Below are 9,870 nucleotides of genomic sequence, written 5' to 3' on the forward strand. Positions count from 1 at the left end.
TTGACTACTTTTGAAACGCTATATCTTTCATAAATTTTTGTTCATTAACCAGTTAACAACCCATCAGAGCAAACCTGCTTCAATTTTATGGAAAACCATCACTCTGGGCAATTTGCAACAAGAAAACCTTTTTTCTAGGAAAAAGTATGTAATTTTTAAAGAATGAATTCACGTTGCGAAAAAAATTACCTCACAAAAGTTGTTCACGACACGACCCCCTGCCCAAGCAAAAACTACCTTTTCTGATTTTCCAAATAATTTTTTAGTATTAACATTTGATTTAGAGTGTTTTAAATTTATAGCAGAAGATTTTTTTTCGAAATTTTATCTCGTGTTTTAAGCCTACAATAAAAAAAAACGTTTTTTTAAATTCAACCTTTCAGTGCTTCTAACTCCCTTAATATGCATTTTTCCCCCTATACTTAAAGGAACTTTTTTTACAATTTTTAGGATTATTATCACGCCCCATATTTTTTCAACAACAGGCTGGGGATTTCCTACGTTAATTCTAAGAAGCCCTTCTATAATTGTTTCAGTTTATTTATTTGACATACAAAGAGGAACATATTTCTAGTGCTAGGATAAATAAAAATTGCATTTCACATCATGATATTAATCTATTTAAATCTTCATGAAGCCATCTTCCGCATTTATTTATTAAGGCAAAGAGTTTCTGGTTATCAGCAAAATCGGTATGCACTTTCATTCATTTTTCATATAGGTACTTTTATTTTATTTTTTTTGTGCCTTTCAAGGGCATTTTGTTTTGTTTATATAATTTTTATTATGTGATAACTACTCTTCGTCCTAATAAGAGGACGAGACTGCAGAGCATATCCTATGCAGATATCCGGCACTATAGAAAACCCGGCAGGCCATCTTCAGCAATGTCTAAGACGGAAGACATTAAGAATGCTTCTCCTAATAATTCAATTATCGAACTCCTAAAGAGGACAGACTTGATTGGGAAAGTATAACCTTAGGAGTGAGCCAGAATAGACCTAGGGTGGCAGTGGAGGTACACAAGGTGCCCAACTCACAACAACAGAAGGATTATTATTTTTGTTTCTTCCTTATAGAGAGTTTGATTAGATTAGATATTAGAGTATTATATACCGACTGAACATTTTCGGATTCTTCTTACTCGTAAGAACTATCCAACATTCGCAGTTCGCTACAATTTTACAATATGTACTCATAATTTGCAATTCCACCAGCATAAGCAAAATTTTTTGCTGGATGATTTTTGCGAAGTCTTGATGAGCCTAGCGGGTAAAAATTGAAGGAACACGAAGTTACCTATGAAGTTCAATCGCAATTATATGAATTATGAAGCGCTTCGTCTGAAGAGATCACTATTACTTACTGTGTAGAACCGCTTTTCGGTGATATATGGAGCTACTAATTTAAAAATCAAAAAATTCCTAACCCAACATTACCTTTGCCAGTCGAGCAGACGCCCTTCAAATTTAAGATCTCTGATATTTAGGTAAGGAAGGCACGGACTTAATAAATATAGCTGGACTGCTAATGCAAATGGCCACCACGACCAAAAATAATCCCTGCCTGGTGGCCGCCATTTTTATAGTGGTTGTGTCTTTTTGATGTTGGTCACTTTGAACATTTTTAGTGTTGCCAACAAAAGATATATTAAATAAAGATAAGAAAGTTGACGATGCTGACATTTGACATGTGATCCGTCATAAACTAAGTATAAAAAGTCGTGACTCGTGCAGTGTCGTGCACTTTCTTCACTCATAAGTAATGAAATCATATAACAATTTATACAAAAATCATAGTTTAAAAAAGAACGAAACTGCCTTAATTTTAAAATGCCTTAAATTTATATCCTTACAATATGATTTTGCACGAGAATATTGTCCGTGTTCTGGAAAGCTCTAGAAAGAATTAGGATTCGTCAGATCGCGAAACTAGTTAACAGTTAAGAGAAATTGTGCAACATCTATAACATTTTTTTTATACCTCTTACCTGTCCATTCCATTTGAATTATTATTTACAACATTTACCTGTTTTAACACATCTGTCTCTTGCTCTCTCTATTAAATTACTAATTTCCCTTTTTATACTTTTATTTAAATGATAAAACTTATTTTACATTTTAATATATTGCTTAGCTCATTTGTGTTTTATCTAAACCATGAACATACCTTTTAGTTACATCCTTTTATGTAGTTCATTTACCATCTGATCATTTTCATGGACATTTATTTTTAAACCATATTCTAAATTAAAATATATGTGCCAGAGATTAGAATTGTTGAAATGGGTATAATAAAAACCAAATGATAAAATTGAAATAACTCTTGTTTAACTTCAAAAATTTAAATGAATACCATTATTTTTATGGTATTCGGATTCGCAAGATACAAGTTTATGAGAACAATAAAACACATATTTTAAAATGCATGGATCTATCCGTGTAAGTTAATTTCGTAAATTTTAACGAGATTCTTAAAAGTACAAGAAAAATATTAGAACTAATGTAACTATCTAAGTTAGCTTCTGTTTCGTTTTTGTGAATATAAGCTCCCAAATACTTTAATTGCTTTGTTTCCCTACAATGGGCTTGTTGCCGACTTTTTTTTTTCGCAATTTTTTTCATAGAATTCAACAACACTTAACATCCTAAATAAACTGTAAAAATTTCAGCTTTCTATGTATATCCAATCTTTAGATATTCGACGTTAAATATTGAATATCCGTAAAAGCCGCTCCCTCCATTTTTGACGTCACGCCGCAGCAGCTCTCTGCGGGCGGCCGACCCCGAACGCATTTGAGTCGGACATTTCAGTGTTTTTGATGTTATTATTTGGTATTATCTAGTTCGCCGCTATAAAAAAGGGTCTATTTTGTTTGATGCCTGAATGTAATAAAACACTATTATTATTAGTTAAACTATTGTTTTGATTAGTGGAGTTTTGTGCAATGTTTTCAGTCGAAAGAGGCTTCATAAAGGCAGATTCTGGGAATTTGCCAGAAGTAGATATGTTCATGGTGCTGGATTATTTTAATAAAAATAAAGACTTTATAAGTACAGAAATGCGTGGAATAAAATTGATAAGGTAAGTAGTCAAGTTATAGGTATAATATACCACTATAGTAATAGGTAAAAATAATAGAGTAAAGAGTGATAGGTACCGGGCGTCTCATTTTAAGTAAGATAACAAAATAACTTGGAAAGTTTGGCGCTGGCGACTATACTGCGCTTTTTTCACATAAATACTAGTATTAATGTGAAAAAAGAGTGGGTTGCTCGATATATGAAAAAAAAATATGGCACAAAGCGCCCCACGCTTTTTTCACCTTAATACTAGTATTTTCCGTTTATTATTGTTTTCAGCTTATATTAAAAATTATTTTTTACTTTTTAGTTTGATATGCTCTAAAAGCGTGTTTTTTTAAACTATATTTATTTATTGTTATTATTATAATTATTTCTTTTTGGATAATTTATTAGATTGCTATCTACGTATTTAAAATAATTTATTTTGTAATAAGTGTATTGGGTTAGGTAGATTAGCTTTGGCTAGACTTCGCCTATGTACATTTTTGGTACTAATAAAGACAATAATATTTATTTATTTATTTATTTAAAATAAATCTTCCGATTTGATAGGAAAACCATTAATTTCAGGTCTGGTAGAAAAGACTATGGTGATAATGCCATTGGATATGTACAAGTCAAACAGCAAGGAGTACTTTGTGAACTAACAGCTAAAATTACGCCAGAATATAAAATAAAGTCAAAAAATTACGACGTGTTCTGTGTTATTAACACTAATGAAAAAGAAGTAGTGGAAGCAAAATGTCAGGGCTGTGCAGCGTCAGAAGGAGGATGTAAACATGAAGTAGCATTTTTGATGTGGTTGCATCGACGTAGTGAAGAACCTTCTCCAACAGAAAAAGTATGTTATTGGAAAAAGTCAAAGTTATCATCTGCTCCGATAACAAAAAAATTTATTTCATCATCTGATTTTGGAAAAGAAATTAAAGCGGTGTATAATGATTCGGTACTACAAGAATATATATATACAGCTAAAAGGCAGAAAATTGAAAATACCTTAATGCGATATGAAAACATTGATAAATATTCGGATCTTTCAATCCATAGCTTAGCAATTTCATACAAAAATTCATTACAAGCAGAAATAAGCTCAACATGCTTTGTTGAATTTATTAAAACAAAAATGAAAAATCAGTTAATTTTAGATGTAGAAAAAGATACTAGAAAACAGAGTGAGAGCAATATTTGGCAGGAAATGAGATATGGGCGAATTACTGCATCAAAGGCTTATGCTGTGACCAGATGTCGAGTTTTAGATGGATGTTTAGTCGAAAGCATTTTAGGGGCAAAACTTTTTCAAACAAAAGCAATGAAGAGGGGATTAAATCTGGAAAGTGACATTTTAAAAGTATTGGAAAACCAAATGGGGCAAAAATTCTCGAAAGCAGGAATATTTCTTTCTCAAGAAAATCCTCTAATAGGTGCCTCTCCTGATGCTATAAATAGTACATCTGTAGTTGAAATTAAAAGTCCAACAACCGAAAAATCATGTTTAAATTACATAGATTCCGACGGAAATATTAAGAAAAAATACTTGTATCAAATTCAGATACAAATGTATCTTAGTAATAGAGCGCATGGAATTTTTGTCATCTCACATCCCGATTTTGAAAAATCAAAAAAAATTACAATTAAACATTGTGATTTTGATGAAAAACTTGTGAAATCTGTAATAAAACAACTGAATAAATTTTGGTTGGAAAACATTTTTAATAAAATAATGTAAAATATTACTCTGTGTACTTACTTATTAATTATTACTACTAACAAAGCATGTTGAGCTTATTTCTGCTTGTAATGAATTTTTGTATGAAATTGCTAAGCTATGGATTGAAAGATCCGAATATTTATCAATGTTTTCATATCGCATTAAGGTATTTTCAATTTCACTAAATAATCTTGTAAATTAATAATTCCACAAACTATTTGCACTATTAAATCTAAATATTTAACTAAACTTAAATGAACACTAGCATGAGGTTGAAGAATGGAAAATTCCCTTATTCGAGAAATCACTCGTTCAACATGTATTCTTAAGCTTGCAATTCTTTTTGATTCTGTAACTTCATTCTTCGAACTTTTTTGACTTGATGAAACAGATGGTGGTCTAACCAGTTGATTATTATTGGCTAAAAGTTGATTTTCGAGATGCTTAAACCCTCTGTCGGCCATTACTTGAGCCCCTGGATCTAATTTTGCCAAAAAAGTTGATTCTTCAACTATCATTTTATCAGTAGTTCTACCACCAAAGCCACTAGAAATGTAAGAAATAAAACCATTTGGTGTACATGCTATTAAATATTTCATAGTGTTACAACCTTTATATTCTGACCATGAAAGAGACTGTAGTATTGGGTTGCTTGGTTTTTGTATCGATATTTCAAAACAGTCAATAATACATTGAACATTTTTATATCTATGCCTAAAGGGAATAGGAAGTTTTTCTTGGACATCATTTAATGATTTAAATTGCACAAATGGATAAAGGTAACCTGCTAATAAAGGTATAGTTTTTTGAATAATATTACATACCCTAGCAACTTGTATGCCAAAATCGTCAGCTAATATTCTATAGGATAAATTTAGTTTTATCTTTTTGAAAGTTAAAAAAATATCTAATCATCTAATTTACATTTTTGCGCTAGAATATTTACAATAAACAATGAATGGCTAGGAATACCTATATAAAGTTTTGGATTTCTTTCTATTAAAAACGTAGATCTTTTTCGTATTTCTTCTGAAAAGTCCATATTCTCCATATATTGCGTATTGTCAGAATCCGACATACTTAGCTGTGACAAGCTAAATGTGGACGTAGAGCCGCTAGTGGAAATAGAGATAGAATTATTTTTTTCAGCAAACCGCATTATCTTCGAATCATTTTGCTTAAATGCACATTTTCTTTTTTCTTCTCTTTTTCCACTGGCACCAAATCATCTGGCATACATTGAATTCCCTTGCTGCGACTTTCTACCTTAAATAAAACTTGAATGCCTACATCTTTTTGTTTCGGTTCTGTTTCGCTTGTCACGTTATCTTCTTGCTCAACATCCTCGATTTCAGCAGAAGTCCCAGGAAGTAGTAAACTATGAATCAAAGACCGCTGTTCTTTTTTTTGTAAAAAGTTCGACTGTTTCGCTTTATGTGCTGTTACTCGACTTTTTTGGCAATCAAAAAATCTCGGTACTACATTTGGCTTAATAAGAATATTACCTTTTTTCATAGTTTTTAAATACATATAATTTTCTATGTCTTCTTTTACCTAAAAGAGGTTAAAGATATAAAATATTTTTTATTCTGCGTTATCATCGCATACTTTAACTTACATCAAAACAAAAACTTCTCGACGCATAGCTTTTTGCCAAACCTTCCTAGCTGTAGGATCAGAAGGCACGTTTATAAATAGTTTCTCAGGGGCATTTTTTGAGGTATTAGGACACTCAGGTACAATACAATATTTCCTCGTAGTTTTTTTGTCACTCATGGTACACCAGAAATTAAATTAAAAAAAGTTACAGAACAGAAAACACCACACGAATACTCGCAACAGACTAAACAAACACGTTTTTTAATTCGATTTATACTGTTTCTGGCCGTCTCCCGATACCGCGGCGCGGTCGCACCGTCTCGTCTGCTGCATCGTGACGTCACCCGAAGCTCCGCCCCGTTTTCGCGTGGAGCAACTTTGTTAATTTTTTTAAGGGGTTAAAAGTAGGAATAAAAATCTAAAAATTTGGGAATTTACTGTATAGGTGTTTTTCTTTCGATTTGTAAAATAAAAAAAAAATCGAGAACGGGCCCATTGGCACCACTGCCATTTGTCAGAGTGACCAACATTACTGTGGTCATTTATTTTTGAATGGATTGGCAGTCCAGGTATATTTATTAAGTTTGTGAAGGGAGTATCACTTTCCCAATAAAATGGATTAGGAATGGGAGTGATCTCTTCAGACGAAGCGTTTCATATAATTACGATTAAACTTTACAGGTAAGGTCGTTTGATCGTTTAATTATATTTCGGACCTTCGTTCTCGACATCACTATTACTTATTATGTAGATGTTTAAATCTAAATGTCGCAGGTAACTAATTTATTCTGAAAAACAAATAACACTATTCAAAATAAGAAGAATACTATTGACTAAGGCTATAGATGTACAGGTATTCTCATCCGCCATATTGGTTGATGAGAATGTCGCCATATTTCTTTATAAAATTACCTCTGAGCTCGAAAAAATTAAATAGCGAGTCGTTCAAATAATAAGTTCTTAGTTTTTTAGAATCGTGTGTAATTCGTTTCTTCTTAACAATTATGAGAAATTAAAATTTCAATTAAATTGAGTGTTGAAATACTCAATTTAATAGTTTTAAAGTTGCTTTTGTAAACCTATATATTTTTTATTTGTAAAATCTAATTAGCCCAGAAATAAAGTACCTAAAATACTCGTAATACCTAATTAATAATGTCACGGTTTTCGAAACTTTTTTTTAAATTAATAACAGGTACGGCACTATTCTGTAAAGGCTAAATTATCTTAAAACTAATCTAAAAACTAAATCTAAAAAATTGAAACAAAATAGCCTGTATTAAGTTCATTTAATAATCATTTTTCAAAAAATGGTTTTTAATTATTCGGTTATTTATTAGCAGTGTCTCCTCCATAAAAAAATATCAATATTTCCAGTTCTGAATCCAGTCAAAAAGTATATTTAATTTAGACACGCAGAAGTTAAAGAAACTTACATTATTATTTTTATGTTTCTTTTTATTATGACATCCTCTATAAACACACTCTTTGTTTTATGCTAAAGAAACAGCTTTTAACTACTCCAACTCTACTAAAGATGATAAATTAATGTTAATCACTCAAAATGTCCACAAAAACGTATGGCGTAGATATTTTTGCCAATCAATATTAGGTTAGAAACATTACCATCGCCTTCAGAAATTAATAGACTGCTACGTATTTTTATACGTTCAGAAATTAACAAATGATTTATTTTAGCAGCATATTATTATACTTTTATATTCGTGTATATACTTTCATTCCCAAAAAATGTTAAAAAATCTTGTAGTATTTATTGTATTATTAAGAAACTTAACAATTAACAAATATTATTATAATTAATCATAAATAATGGGACATAAACAAGTCCGAAACGAAATTGCACTTCAAATTGAGAATGTGATAGAGCGAGCCGCAGATGCAACAAAATTGAGCACAACAACTATCGCAAATATAAAGAAGAATGGGATAAAATCAGATCAGGATAACGCTGCTCATATATTTTCCAAGCAAAAGACCGCAAAAACCAAATCTACAACATATTTGAAAAGTAGAATTCGGCACGAGCAGTAGACGTAACAAAACCGAGCTTACAAAAATTCTGAATAATGGTATAAAATTATTTTAATTCACTGGGAAAAATTTAAATACTGACAATTTAATTTACTTGTTCATGAAAGAAAATGCTGCTTGAAGGAATATGTTAACACATTAAAATGAAAATACCATTCCAAAAAATAAAACATAAACACAAACTCAAAAAAAAACACGCCATATTGCATTACCAAGTTAATGAAATTGCAACGATATGATTGAATACTTAAACGACGATCATAAAATAAAATTTGCTAGAACAAAAAAAGCTTACTCAATCTCGTCAGTATTGTCAGAGTCAGAACTGAAATCAGAGATATTGTCTTCGTCATCGTCATCTTCGTCAGTCGTAATCACAAGTGGCAGAATGTCATAGGCATCACACACTTGTATTGCCTCCCAAGCCTGTTCAATTACCTTTTCTGTATGAAAAACATATTTTTGCCAATGATCTATAGAAATTTCGTTTATTACCCTTTCCCATGTAGTCAGAACTTCTGAAGGTGACTCCTTAAAATTGGAAATATATTGATCGTATTTTCGTTTACATTCCGACCATACCATTTCAATTGCATTAAACTGGCAATGATATGGTGGCAGTCGCAAAAATTTGTGTCCTAAAGGTTTAACATTATTCATCAAGGAAGAACTTTTTTTCACTAGGGCAGTTTCTGCGTGCAATACTCCATATTTTATCTTTCATGGCTTTTTCTGGAAAGCCAATATTCTTTTTCTTTAACCATTCGGTCAGTCTCTGCTTTGTCCAAGATTTTCTCGGGATTTCTTTTAATAAACCAGAATGGTAACTTGCATTGTCCATGATTATAAATGACTTTGAGGAAAGATTTGGAACCAGCTGAGTTTTAAACCAGTTTTCGAAGTTTTTCCTGTTCATATTGTCATGATAATCTCCCGTCTTTAATCCACTCTTGAATATTAAATTTGCACCCTTGATGAAGCCATCTTTGGTTCCGGCGTGGACCGCGATATAACGATGACCTTAAAAATAAAAGATAATTCAATTCTCTTCTTTTAGAAATCATTCTTCCATAAATTTAATAAAATTAATAAGTAATGTTCCATGCACATACGAGTAGTGTATGGAGTTAAATTCGCTCATATTGTCTGAGAGAGAAATTATATGAAACTATGAAACAGTTGAAATTATGAAGTTAGAGGGCTCTTAAGGGGCAATAGTTTTTATTCAAAAAAAAATCTAAAAAGATAACCAGATAATTTTTACCTTCACTGTTTTTCCTTGAATCCGTGTGCTTGGTGTCATCTTGCCAGCTACTACGAAATGATCCCTTGCTAAAAATCCACGTCTCGTCAATGAAAACTGGAGTAAAACCTTCCGGACCTACAGTTCTATTTTTGATATACTCCCTTAAAAAATTAATTCTT

Source organism: Anthonomus grandis, chromosome 11 (genome assembly GCF_022605725.1).
Source record: "Anthonomus grandis grandis chromosome 11, icAntGran1.3, whole genome shotgun sequence".
Lineage (NCBI taxonomy): Eukaryota > Metazoa > Arthropoda > Insecta > Coleoptera > Curculionidae > Anthonomus > Anthonomus grandis.